Source organism: Euphorbia lathyris, chromosome 5, assembly GCF_963576675.1.
Source record: "Euphorbia lathyris chromosome 5, ddEupLath1.1, whole genome shotgun sequence".
Lineage (NCBI taxonomy): Eukaryota > Viridiplantae > Streptophyta > Magnoliopsida > Malpighiales > Euphorbiaceae > Euphorbia > Euphorbia lathyris.
Window position 1 is genome coordinate 53467279 of NC_088914.1, and position 13575 is coordinate 53480853.

Here is a 13575-nt window from a genome sequence, read left to right on the forward strand (position 1 = left end):
TTGAATTGTGTTTTTTTGTTTTGTGCTCGGGAACTCGGAGTAAGAGTTGTGGGCACTACGATTGCAATAGTAGATAGAACTTTAAAAGGTATTTCCTTTTATCCCTCTTTATATGAAATAATGGTTAGCAGATCTTGGTTAAAGGAAATAGGTTAAATTTTTTATATTTTCGCTGCCAAACGTTTGCCTATTTTCCTTCAGTACCGCGATCAATGCCTCCTCCATTTCTTCTGTCAAAAGGGAAGATATAATAACGGGTAAGAAATTAGGAGGTTGTAAGAAAACATATTTTAAATTAGGAGGCAAGGGTTTAAGCTCCAAATGCGGGGGCTCTTCTAGAGACGTCTTTGGCTTGGCTTTACTATCCCGGTCCAAACCCTCAAACCGGTTCCTCCCACAAACATTGTTCTATCTGAGAGGAGTATTCGAAGGGCTTATTCAATGGCTCCTCATCCGCATGTTCGACATCACTTGGACCCGAAGAGGTTTCTACGGAAGACCTATCACACAATTCTCCAACAAACACATCAATAGCATCCATAGAATTTAAAAATTTGCAATCTTCCATGGCACCAGAGGGATATTTCATGGAATCATAAACATTAAATTCTACCTCTTCATCTTGCAACCGTAATATGAGTTTACCTTCGTGGACGTCTATGAGTGTCCGTCCGGTTGCTAGAAAGGGTCTACCTATAAGGATAGGTACCGAATCGTCCTCCGCCATATCGAGCACTACAAAGTCGGCGGGGAAGATGAATCTGTCCACTTTCACAAGGACGTCCTCGACTACTCCTTTTGGTCGAGCGATTGACCTATCGGCCAATTGGAGCGTCATGTGTTGGTCCCGTGTAATGTAATAGGATTAGTTCCAAGGGGGGGTTAGGAACTAATGCAACTTTTTCGCTTAATTGCTGACTTAATTTAATTCTTTAAATAACTTCACTCAGCTTAGGTTAGCAAGGTTGAGCGCAATGCAAGACAGCTTTAGTCAGAGGCTGACTAGAACTGTTTTACTTGTGAGTTGAGAAATTACACTTAAGGTCAGCTTCCAACTCAGCACTCTGATTACTCAGCATCGGCTTATACGGATTATATACTGAGTAATTTAAACAAGCAACACATACATAAATATATCAAGAGAAGGGTTAGAAATTACTCAGCAGTCTTATCCTGGTTCGGCCTCACCGCCTACGTCCAGTCCCCAGAATCCTTCCACGCTTTTTCAATCCACTACTGAGCTCTTTAAAGGTAAAGCACAAACCGTTTACAAGAAATTGAGTATGCAAGAGTACCATCCTCTATTCGTCTACTCAACCCTACTGAGCGCTATAACCAAACACTCAGATTTTCTCTACCACTGAGTACTAAAACCGAGTACTCAGCACCACTCTCTCAATCTTTACAATTGATACATATTTGTTCTTAGTAGATGAAGAACACTTAAGATGAATACAAATTCAATCTAGACTTGTACACAGAGATAGGATTTGGGTGTAAGTTTTTGCTTTTCTTGTTTGTATGTGCTTGTATGTATATGTTTTTCTTTTGTACTTCGGCAAAGGATCCAAGTAATGAACTTGTCCTTTTATAGTGAAATCTGATGCTTCAATCATTTGAATTCAGATGTATCCATTGAATTCAAACGCTCTTCTTGTGACATTCATTGGTCAGCATCCAGATTTGAAGGTCAATCCTGTCGTCTGAAATTAGCAGGCGGCAGGCTTGTCTTCTTCCGCCAGGTTCGTCTTCTAGTGCCAGTTTCGTCTTTTAGCCAAATGCCAGTTGACCCATGCATCTTGAAAAGGTCTCTTTGCGTAATTCCAAAGCATCTGAATTGGCGCAGATCTCTGTCAGACTTTGTCTTCTAGTTAACAGATCATTGGCACTGTCCTGATGAACACTCAGCTTGACTTAATAGACGTTGCCTTCGATCTTTATCTTTGACGATGCTGAGTTACTTTCTGCTCAGCTTCCTCGGTCAGCTTCGTCTGCAAGCGTTAGTTCTGAAGAAGACTTTTCTTCTATGATGCTGAGTTGTATTCTACTCAGCTTCTTTGGCTCATGCTGACTTCATTTTGTCTTACTTTTTATTTCCGTTCTCATTTATCAATATACTCAATATTGAACAAACACATTAGTACAATTAAATCAAAGCACATAAATTTAATTGTCTTAATCATGGGATTAACTTAAATAATTTTGTCAAATCAAAATCATGTGGAAAGGTGTTTCAACAAACTCCCCCATTTTGATGTTGGTAAAAATATTTAATTATGGAACTCAGAATCGAAGTTCCCCATGATTGATTTACCTTTTATTCTTCTGAAGTTACTCCCTCGTAAGGGTTGCATCTATTGACTTAAATTAACTCTAAACCTTCTAAGATTTTATCGAGTGAAATTAAGACATGCTTTTACTGACATAGTTCAATTCTAGACCTTTCAAGATCTAATTCAGATGAGCCTAGGTCAGCTTTCAGAAGTTGGTCAATTCATGGAACATAGTTATTACTCAGTGTCAACTATAGATATCAGAGTTATGTGCTAAGTAAATCTTATTTGTATATTTCTTATGTTCACAAGATTTAATTTGTTGTTCAATGGATGGTTAAGTGTGACAGATTAGCATATAAGCACAACAAGTGAGCATCGCATATATATAAGTCAGTTTGGATAAAAGATGCTTTCAAATAACATTACTCAGCTTAACAAGAACATGCCATACAAAATAAGTTACAAGCACTATAGACTATTGCTAGCACTATCTCCTAATGTTGGCTTGAACTTGATTCGACTTAGATTTGGTTTGGGCAGTTCATTGTTGCTGAGTTCATGTGCTTGGGTCAGCAGAAGTTGAACCAGGCTTCTACTGAGTTCCTGCAGCTGGCCTAGATGTCTCTCCCGTTTTCTGCTGAGTTCCAGCAGCTTACCTTGAGCGTTCTTTCTCCCCCGTTTTGCCAACATCAGGAGGTGGAGGAGGAGGATAGAAAGTTCCATGTTGAACAGCACGAGTCAGTTTTGATGAGTACAGTTGAAGTTGACTTGTACTCTCCCGAAGACCTTGGAAGACTTACATGCCATCAGACATAGTGGAAGCAGGGATCTTAATATTGGCACTGAGCATACTGAGTAGATACTCTTGAGATTTCCCGATCCAAGTTATTGATTCTGTCATCCGGGCATAGGATTGATGATACATCTTGAGCAGGGCAGTGTCGTATTGTTGACGTTGAGTATTTATTTGTCGGACCTGCGCAAGGCTGGTTTGAGTGCATTGCAGAATCTCATTTATCTTCGCTAGGTCAGTGTCCATTTCCTCTTTATTCAGGTTGAGTAGGCGAATGGCTTCACCAATCTGTTCTATAGAACACTGAGAGGAGGAGGAGATAAGGTCACGAGCTCTGGTCAGCTTAGAGGTCAGCTGGGAGAAATGTTGATTGACCTCAGTAGAGGTTGCATATGTTGAGTTTACAGCTGATAAGGCATTGAGTTGACCTTGGATGGCGTTCATATGATTCACCATCATCAGCTGGAGTTCAGCCAGCTTTACTATTGACTCTTGCTTGGGCTGTTGAGATGCAAAAGACGTCATGACACTCATCAAGTCTTTGAGACCCTTGATTTCAGTTAGAAGCTGAGTGACAGAGGAGATTTGTGTTGGCTCAACATGAACGGACCCAGCAGCATCGGCATGAGTTTGATGAATATCGTGAAGGAGAGCTTGAGCTGAGTCAATAATTTTCCTGCCAGACTCAGAAGCATGTAGGTAAGCATAGGATTCATCAACGTTTTGCTCAGGGGCCAAAATCTTGTCAGCACCGGATGGAGGAGGTGTTTGATGCTGGGAAGTAGAGGTGCCAGCTTGGTCAGCAGCTGCACTTTTATCCAGGTCAGCAACAGGAGCTGACTGGTTCTCATTCTGCTTTGAAGGAGTAGGAAGAGATGAATCAGCATAGATGTTGACCTGCTCAGTGTTAGTCTGAAGTTGAGTAGATTTTGAAGGTTGAGGTAATTCAGAACTGACTTGAGCAAGGATTTCCTTTGCCAACTCGTTGACTTGAGCAGCAGGGACTTCGAGCACTTGCTCGGCAGAAATAGGACCCTGAGGAGTTTTGGGGTCGGCTTGTTCCTCAGCTTGAGAAACAGAGGCTTGTTTTTCCTTTATTTGGTCCGGAGTGGGCTCAGTGACAGTTGAGAAGAATTGAAACTGAAGCTTGGTGAGGTCGGTGATTGGATCCCTTAGGGGAGACTCATCCAGTAAGTCGATGAATTTTGGTTTCAGAGCCTTACATTTTAGCCGCTTGCCTGTGCTATCCTTGTTTGTTTGAGGAGAGGGATCAGCAGCAATGGAGTCAAGGGACTCAGAGGCAGAGTTAGGTCCAAGGTCAGCATCAAGGCCTTCCACAACCTTGTCCTCCATTGCTGGCTCAGCTGGGTTCTCAGTTTGCTCAGTAGCAACTTTCACACTCGGCTCAGCAGATCCTGTCTTATCAGCTTGAAACTGACCTCCAGTATCACCCAGTTCTTCCTCTTGGTCAGTAGGAGTCTTCTCAAGGTCAATTTCTTGACTCCGTATAAAGTGTGATTCAGGAGTGACCACGAAGTCAAGTGGGTTAGCTTCGATCGACGTCAACCCAGAGGTTTTCTTCCTCTTCAGAGGCATTTCAGGGGTTTCCTCACTTTCTTCCTCAGGCTCAACTTGCCTTTTTGGGTTCTCCGCTGACTTAGGTTCCCCTTGAGCTTGCTCAGCAGCAGCTTTCTTCGCACTAGAGATTATTCTCAGCTTCCTTGGAGCTGTGTTGATATCTTTTGCGGATTGGTCAGCTTTCCGCTTTTTGTCCTGTCTAGTGCGGTCAGCGGGTTCCTTTTCAACCATTACCTTCTTCCCTTTCTTGGTCAGCACATCATGTGCTTCTTCAACCATATTATCCCCTTTTTCATTTTCAGCTGGTTCCTCTTCAACCGCAGCCCCCTTTCCTTTCTCAGGCTTAATGGGTTGGTTATAGGCTAAGCCGAACAGCAGTGCCGCTGTGATTTCCGTACCCAAAATCTCAATTTCTTCGACTAAGATCACTTGGTGGTCCTGAAGAATTTTTGTGATGAGGGAGCCCATCCCGAGTTTCCCTGTACTTTGTTGGAATGCGCCAATAAGGAAGACGGGCATGTTGAGCGGTTTATAGTTCAGCGTGTGCCAGATGAAGCACTGCTCAAAATTGGAAGCTGAGGAGGAGGCGTTGACCTTAGGGAATAGGAAGTTGGTCAGGATGTAATGAGCCATTTTCTGAGGCTGACCCATGCAAGTGCTGGTTATTTCTCCTTTGTGGTCCGCTGGTTTATAGAACTCAACAGAGTAATCAATTCGCAAGTAGTTGTTCGTGGTCCTGAGTTCTGAACCTTTGGCCGTCAGCTTTAGCAGAGTTGCAAGATAGGTCGGAGTGATGGTGATGTTAGTGTTTTTGACCTTGGTCACTAAGTGGTCAACATCATCTTCGGCAACTCTGAGGTTCGTATAGAATTACCTCACTAACTGTGGATAGGTGGTACCGAGGAGAGAGAAGAGCTCGGTCCAGCCGTTTTTGGATATCCACTCGCAAAAAGGTTTCTCAGCCGTTATAAATCCTGGGGAGAACCAACGGCAATGGACAACCTCACATTTCTGTATGTTTTTGTATACGGGGAGGAATACCTTCTCCTTAGGTTGCTTGTTCTTCTACTTTTTCTTTTTCTTTGACGGAGTTGCTTGGTCAGCTTGAGGGTTTTTGCTGGAGGTGCTGACTTTAGTTTGGTCATGCTGACCTTGATCTTGAGACTCAGTGGAAGTCTCTTCATAGTCCTGCTCAGCAGGAGACGAAGGATTTTCATTGGAGCGATTGTCATCGTAATCGGCACCGGAGATGTTCTGAGAATCGTTAGACATGATTCTTTGAGAGAGTTTGAGAGGATTTGGGATTTGAGAGAGAGTGAGAGAAATTGAATGCCAAAGATTTCAAATGTAAAGAGGGATTAGTGGGAATTCGTCCACTATTTATAGAAGTGCTGAGTTGATTTGATAGGTCAGAATGGCGGTTTGACCTCGAGATGATCAATCGACAGTTATCTCTGGCATTTATGACACATTCGGCGCATGTGTTTTCTAATTATTGCGCTTACGTTATCCTAGGTTGCTATTTAACGCGCATGCTAGCATTTATTGTGCAAGTGGCTTCACTCAGTATCTAGAATTCTGAACGTTTTTGAGGTTCTGAGTGCTCAGTTTTCACGTAGAAGGAATTTTATCATGCTTAGTAACTCAGTTCATAGTAATCACTCAGTATGTATGTCTACTCAGCATGAGGTGATTTTATATTGTTCATATTAGCTCAGCATGCAATAGTTACTCATTAAGCACTAATCACTCAGCATGTAATAATCACTCAACATTCATTTAAGCATAGAATTTTATTGAAGAGGATTAGACATACCGATATCTTCCCTTAGTATGTTAAATTGCTCACGAGCCAAGGGCTTCGTAAAAATATCTGCAAGTTGTTCATCTGTTGGAACATAGGTCAGCTTGATCTCACCCTTGAGTACATGGTCTCTGATGAAGTGATGCCTAATGCTGACATGCTTCATCCTGCTGTGTTGGATTGGATTTTTGGATAAGTCAATGGCACTCTTATTGTCGCATTTGACTTCGATTGTTTCTGTTTGTACGCCATAATCCTCAAGATGTTGCTTAATCCATAGGACTTGAGCCACACAGCTTCCAGCAGCAATGTACTCAGCTTCAGTTGTTGACAGGGCCACTGACGATTGCTTCTTGCTGAACTAAGATACTGGACAGCTTCCTAGGAAGTGACATCCTCCTGAAGTACTCTTACGCTCTAGCTTATCTCGTCCATAGTCAGCGTCAGTGTATCCAATGAGTGTAAAGTCATTTGTGTTTGGATACCATAAACCTGTATTAACTGAGCTTTGCAAATATCTAAAAATTCTTTTCACTGTAATATAGTGAGATTCTCTAGGGTCAGCTTGATATCTTGCGCAATAACATACTGAGTACTGAATGTCAGGTCTACTAGCAGTTAGATAAAGTAGAGAGCCAATCATACATTGATATAACTTACTGTCTACTGTTAAGCCCAAAATATACCTAAAATATTATTAATATTTACATCAGTTTTGCTATGAAATCGTGCTGTTTATATCTGTTTAGCGTACTTTTACGTCCGAATATGTTTCTTTCATGCAATGTACCTAAATATTTGGTAAAATCCAAATAGGAACAAAACGAGGTTAAAACGGAGGAAAAACCCTACAAAAGAAGTCAAAGACGACGAAAATCAAACGCGCCGAAACGAGGATGAACACGAAGTCAGAAACGGAGAAAATTCCTCCGTGTCGCGACCGAGAATCCTCCATTCTAGGTCGCGACACGCGTCGCCCAGTTCTTCCCAGTACCATTTCGAAGACTTAATATATGTTCCCCCATTCTCGGCCGAGAATTAATTATTCTCGGTAAGTTTAGCAACCTTTGCAGCACAAAAATCACATGTCTAATTCCAAGAAACACGTTCGTTCGATTGGATAAGAACGCCTCTTCGCAGCAAACACGTTTCTTAGACATGAATCCTCAACATCTATAAATAAAGAGTTGATTTCAGAGTTGAAAATATAATAAAAAAAAGAGAAGATTTAGTACAGAATTAATGCAGAAATTCTGAGTCAAACGATTCAGAGTTAGAAGTTCGATTTTGTAAAAAGCAATATGATGTACACACATTGTTTATCAAATAATTACAAACACGGTAGCATTTAGATTTGTTCATATTAGTTTACATTTTGGTAGTAGATAGACCAATCTCTATTCCGAAGATTCGGCGAGAAGATTTAGTAGAGGATTCGCCCCTGAGCCTGACAAACTCTAACGAAGTTCAAGGAAAGGATTGACAAACCATTCGCTTGAAAGTCGTCGAAAGATTCCATGCTTCTTGTTCTCTATAAACTTGTATCAAATTCATACTTCATCTAATAAAGTTTATTCCATTCGATAGATTTTTATGTAGCACTTCTGTAATTGATCCGAAGTGAGTTCTGGTGTTTTCATTAAAACGTAGTTGAATTCAAAATCTTTACAAGGAAACTTTGTTGAACACTTAGGCAAATTGGTATCTTGGATAAAGTATCAATTCGGCTAAGGAGGCAATCTAAACCATTTAGGAGGATTGTTGCGTTTAAATCCTTTTAATTGAAGGAGTTCACGTTATTACATTTATATAATTGTTTACAAAGTTTAAAGTTGTTTTCTTTGCTTAATGCAAACGAATACATTTATTCACTTTTCTTAAGCACTAAGCGTTTCTGTCTTGTAAATTCATCCTTAAATCAGAATTGATTTCTAACATTCTTCATACTCTAATCTAATTCTTAGCCTGTTGGTTGAGAGCTTACCTGTGATCCTAGAGGTCATGGGTTCGAATGACATGGGGTGGGGGGGTGGGTTAAGGGTTTTCCTTTCTCTTTAATGTAATCTTCCTTTGTTTAATATAAGTGCATTGCGCACAACTTTAATAAAAAAAATCTAATTCTTATTCTATCAATTTCAAAACCAAATCCAATTAAACGATTTTACATATTATAAACCTTGAAAGTAAATCAAATTGAATTAAAATAAATTTTCGTTAAAAAGCGTTCCCTGTGGGTTCGATATCTTTTATTACTACAAGCGTATACCGTGCACTTACGGAAATCGCTCAACAAGTTTTTAGCGCCGTTGCCGGGGAACGCCAAAATTTTTAACAAAAATTTAGATTTTTCGTGTTTTATTTCGAATCTATGTTTACACATACTTATTCAAACTTTTATATTTTATTTATTTCAAATTACTAACATATTTATTTTTCAAATTCTGTTTTGAAGGTAGTTTCGGTTCGTGCAAGATTTCAGGTTCATGCACAGTTCTCGAAGTTCAGGCATTGCACCAAACCCATTAGACCCAGAAATTGAAAAAACCATTAAAAAGAACAAGAAAAACAAAACTCCCGTAAAAACAAATACCGAGCCAGAAAAAATGGCAGATCCACCAACACTTATGGATTACGCTAGGCCAGGAGTGGCCGGTGTGACCAACAGCATAGTTAGACCTAGAATTGTCGTAAACCAATTTGAAATTAAGCCTGCTTTGCTTAATATGTTACAAAATAATGTGACGTTTTATGGGTTACCTAACGAAAATCCTAACACCCATTTAACAAATTTCCTTGAAATTTGTGACACTTTTAAAATAACAGACGTGACTGCCGAAGCAATCAAACTTCATCTTTTTCCTTTCACTTTGAAGGATAGAGCCAAATAATGGTTAACTTTTATGCCAGCCGCAACTTTTGAAACTTGGGAACAATTAGCCCAAGCATTTTTATCAAAATATTTTCCTTTAGCAAAAACCGCAAGAGTCATAAAAGAGTTAACATCTTTTTTTCAAAATGATAATGAAACTCTTTATGAGGCTTGGGAACGTTTTAAAGAACTTCAACGTTTATGCCCACACCACCACTTACCCGATGCACTTTTAATGCAAACATTTTATAATGGTTTAAACCCTACAACAAGAGGTTCATTAGATGCTATGTGGGAGGGTTATTTATGAAGAAGACATCCGCCCAAGCAATAGAACTTTTGGAGGAAATGGCATTAAACAGCAATATGTGGCCCGCAGAACGTGGACACATACCAATGGCGAAACCATCATCCTCAAACACATCATCCGTTAAAGGTATAGTAAATCTTGATCCAGTTGCGATGTTACAAGCCCAGTTTTCTGCCTTATCACACAAAATTGATAGGTTTATGGCACCATGCGATTCTAATGGTAATCCAATCCCAGCGGATGTGGATTATGAAGGTATGAGCGAAAATGAACAGGTAAATTTTGTCCAAGGGCAAAACCAAACTAATAACCCTTATTCCAATACTTATAATCCTGGATGGAGAAATCATCTTAACTTTAACTGGAAGGATAATAATAATGCGAATGCTAATCAAAATCGTACCAATAATTATCAAAATCAATCAAGAGATATGATTAGTACTTTATCTTCTAAAATCGACAAATTCATAGATGCTATGAGTGGAAAAATAAGTAATCACGACGATGGTTTTAAACGGATCGAGAATAAATTCGATCAGCTTATTAAAAACCATTCATCTAGCATCCATAATTTGGAGGTCCAAATTGGACAAGTTGCTAAATCAATTCCATCCCGCAAAGAGGGAAGTCTTCCTAGCCATATGGAAGAAAATCTGAAAGAGCATGTGAGGGTTATCACTCTTCGTTCAGGGAAAAATTACTTAGGTCCGGAAATGCCCGGAGATTCGACTTTACTAGGAACTTATTTACCAAAATCCAAAGAAGATACATTAAACACAAAAAGTTCACCAATTGACTCAAGTACAAAAACTTTTGTACCCAAACCACCTTTTCCACACAAAGTCCGAAATAAGGACTATGACAAACAACTTTTGACATTTTTAGATAAACTTAAAAATTTGCACATTAATTTGACGTTTATGGATGCGATTACTCAAATCCCTAACTATGGTAAGTTCTTAAAAGATTTAATTTCGAAGAAAATTAGTTGGGAAGGGATTTCATCCATTTCACTAACTGAAGATTGTAGTTCGATAGTGTCTAGTAATCTGCCTACTAAACTCAAAGATCCCGGATGTTTTACTATTCCATGTAAATTGGGAGATATTGAATTCCCAAGTTGTCTTTGTGATTTAGGAGCAAGTATAAACTTAATGAAATGGTCTATTTTTAATAAGTTAGGTTTAGAAGAAGATACCAAACGTACCAGTATGGTTTTGCAATTAGCGAATCAAACCACTAAAAGACCATATGGTATAATTGAAGATGTTTTAGTTAAAGTCGACAAATTTATTTTTCCTACCGATTTCGTTATATTAGATTTTGCATATGGCATTAACTGTCCACTAATTTTTGGCAGACCGTTTATGAACACGGGACATGCTCTAGTTGATGTGTCGGAAGGGAAAGTAGTTTTAAGGATTGGAGATGATAAGATTGAGTTTAATATGAACAAAGCGATGAAATATCCTATGGAGGAATTCGCTTGTATGAAACTTGACTTAGTTGAAGAATGTGTCAAAGACATTATTCAAAAAGAAGAAATAATAGAACCTATAATGGGAGAAGACTTAGAAGATAAGGACCCAGAGCCTTTGATTCGAGAAGATGGACCAGTTCCACCTTCAATCGTAATTCCCCCTAAATTAGAACTTAAAGAGTTACCAAGCCATTTGAGGTACGCTTTCTTAGGCGAAGGCAATTCTCTACCTATAATTATCTCTAACAAATTAACACATGTTCAAGAAGAAAAATTGAAAGAAGTTGTTAGAAATAGAATAGAAAGTATGGGATGGCAAATTTTAGACTTAAAATGAATTAATCATAGTATTGTAATGCACAGAATTCACTTAGAAGAAGATAAGCCACCTAAAGCGAATAGGCAAAGACGCTTAAATCCGAACATGAAAGAGGTAGTAAAAAATGAGATTACTAAACTTTTAGACAATGGAATCACTTATCCTATTTCGGATAGTGAATGAGTTAGTCCAATCCATTGTGTACCTAAAAAAGGAGGCATAACTGTTGTAAGGAATGACGAAGGTGAATTAATCCCTACGCGAACCACCACCGGTTGGAGGGTTTGTATAGATTATAGGAACCTTAACAAAGCAACCAGGAAATATCATTTTCCTCTACCTTTCATTGATCAAATGATCGAAAGGATAGCTGGTCATGCGTTCTATTGTTTTCTAGATGGTACTCCGAATTCTTTCAAATTTATATTTACCCGGATGACCAAGATAAAACAACCTTCACATGTCCTTATGGAACCTTTGCATATAGGAGAATGCCCTTTGGTCTATGTAATGCACCAGCAACATTTCAACGTTGTATGACTGCAATTTTTAACGATTTCATTGAAGATATCATGGAAGTTTTAATGGATGATTTTTCCGTTTATGGAGCTTCTTTCGATGCATGTTTACAGAACTTGGACAAAGTCCTGTCTAGATGTGAAGAAACGAATTTAGTGTTAAAGTGGGAAAAATGACATTTCATGGTTGACGAGGGAATTGTTTTAGGTCATAAAATATCTGAAAAAGGATTAGAAGTGGATAGAGCAAAAACTTCAGTAATAGAAAAACTACCCCCTCCAACTACTGTTAAGGGAGTAAGGTCATTTTTAGGACATGCAGGTTTTTACAGACGATTTATTACAAATTTTCTGTAATTTCCAAACCACTTACTAATTTACTCATGAAAGACTCAACCTTTGATTTCAATGAAGATTGTGTTAAAGCCTTCGAAACATTGAAAGCAGCTCTAGTTAGTGCACCCATTATTGCTAAACCCGATTGGGATTTACCTTTTGAAATCATGTGTGATGCAAGTGACTTAGCCGTCGGATGTGTTTTAGGTCAAAGGAGGGATAAGAAACTTCATGTTATTTATTATGCCAGTCACACACTGTCAGGTGCACAATTAAATTACACCACAACCGAGAAAGAAATGCTAACGATAGTTTTTGCATGTGATAAGTTTAGGTCATGCCTGTTAGGTTCTAAAGTTAGTATTTATAATGATCACGCAGCCTTAAGGTATCTATTTGCTAAAAAAGATGCAAAACCGAGTCTGATTAGATGGGTTTTGCTGTTACAAGAATTTAATATAGAAATCAAAGACAAAAAGGGAGTAGAAAACCTTGTCGCCGATCATCTATCAAGACTCGAAGATGAAAACGGTCCTATAGGTGAAACTATCGGTATACGAGATGATTTCCCTGATGAATATCTCTATCAGCTAAACAGTGTCATGTCACCATGGTATGCGGATATAGCAAATTATCTCACAGCTAACGTTGTTCCAGAAGGGTTAAGTTTCCAACAAAAGAAAAAAAATTTTCTGACGTTAAACAGTATTTTTGGGAAGATCCTTTCTTGTTCAAAACTTATGGGATGGTATGATTAGGAGATGCGTTAGTGAAAATGAATATGTGTCTATAATGTTAGAATGTCATTCTAGCTCTTATGGAGGGCATAACGGCGTTAGTAAAACAGTGGCTAGGATATTAGAATGTGGATTCTTTTGGCCTACATTGTTTAAGGACGTTCGTTCATTTATTATTCGTTGTGACAAATGTCAAAGAACCGGGAATTTAGGAAGGAAAGATGAGATGCCTCTCACAAACATATTAGAAGTTGAAGTCTTCGACATGTGGGGCATAGATTTCATCGGACATTTTCCCCCTTCTTTTGGTAAAACTTATATTTTAGTAGCCGTAGATTATGTTTCAAAGTGGGTTGAAGCAATTGCAACTCCGACAAATGATTCTAAGGTTGTTGTTAGGTTTCTTGAAGATATATTTTGTAGATTTGGATGCCATAGAGTCATTATAAGTGATGGAGTTACCATTTCATAAACCGAAGTTTTGAAACACTTATGAGAAAATATGGAGTACACCACCGCGTATCTACGCCATACCATCCTCAATCTAATGGTCAG

General features: G+C 38.9%; 1 non-coding gene across 1 annotated transcript; it reads right to left on the bottom strand.

Annotated features, from left to right (window-relative positions):
- Positions 1 to 9432: 9432 nt before the first annotated feature.
- Positions 9433 to 9539, bottom strand: LOC136231423 (small nucleolar RNA R71). The gene has a single exon (XR_010689810.1). It is a non-coding gene; the product is annotated as a small nucleolar RNA R71 (small nucleolar RNA).
- Between the last annotated feature and the right edge of the window lie 4036 nt (positions 9540 to 13575).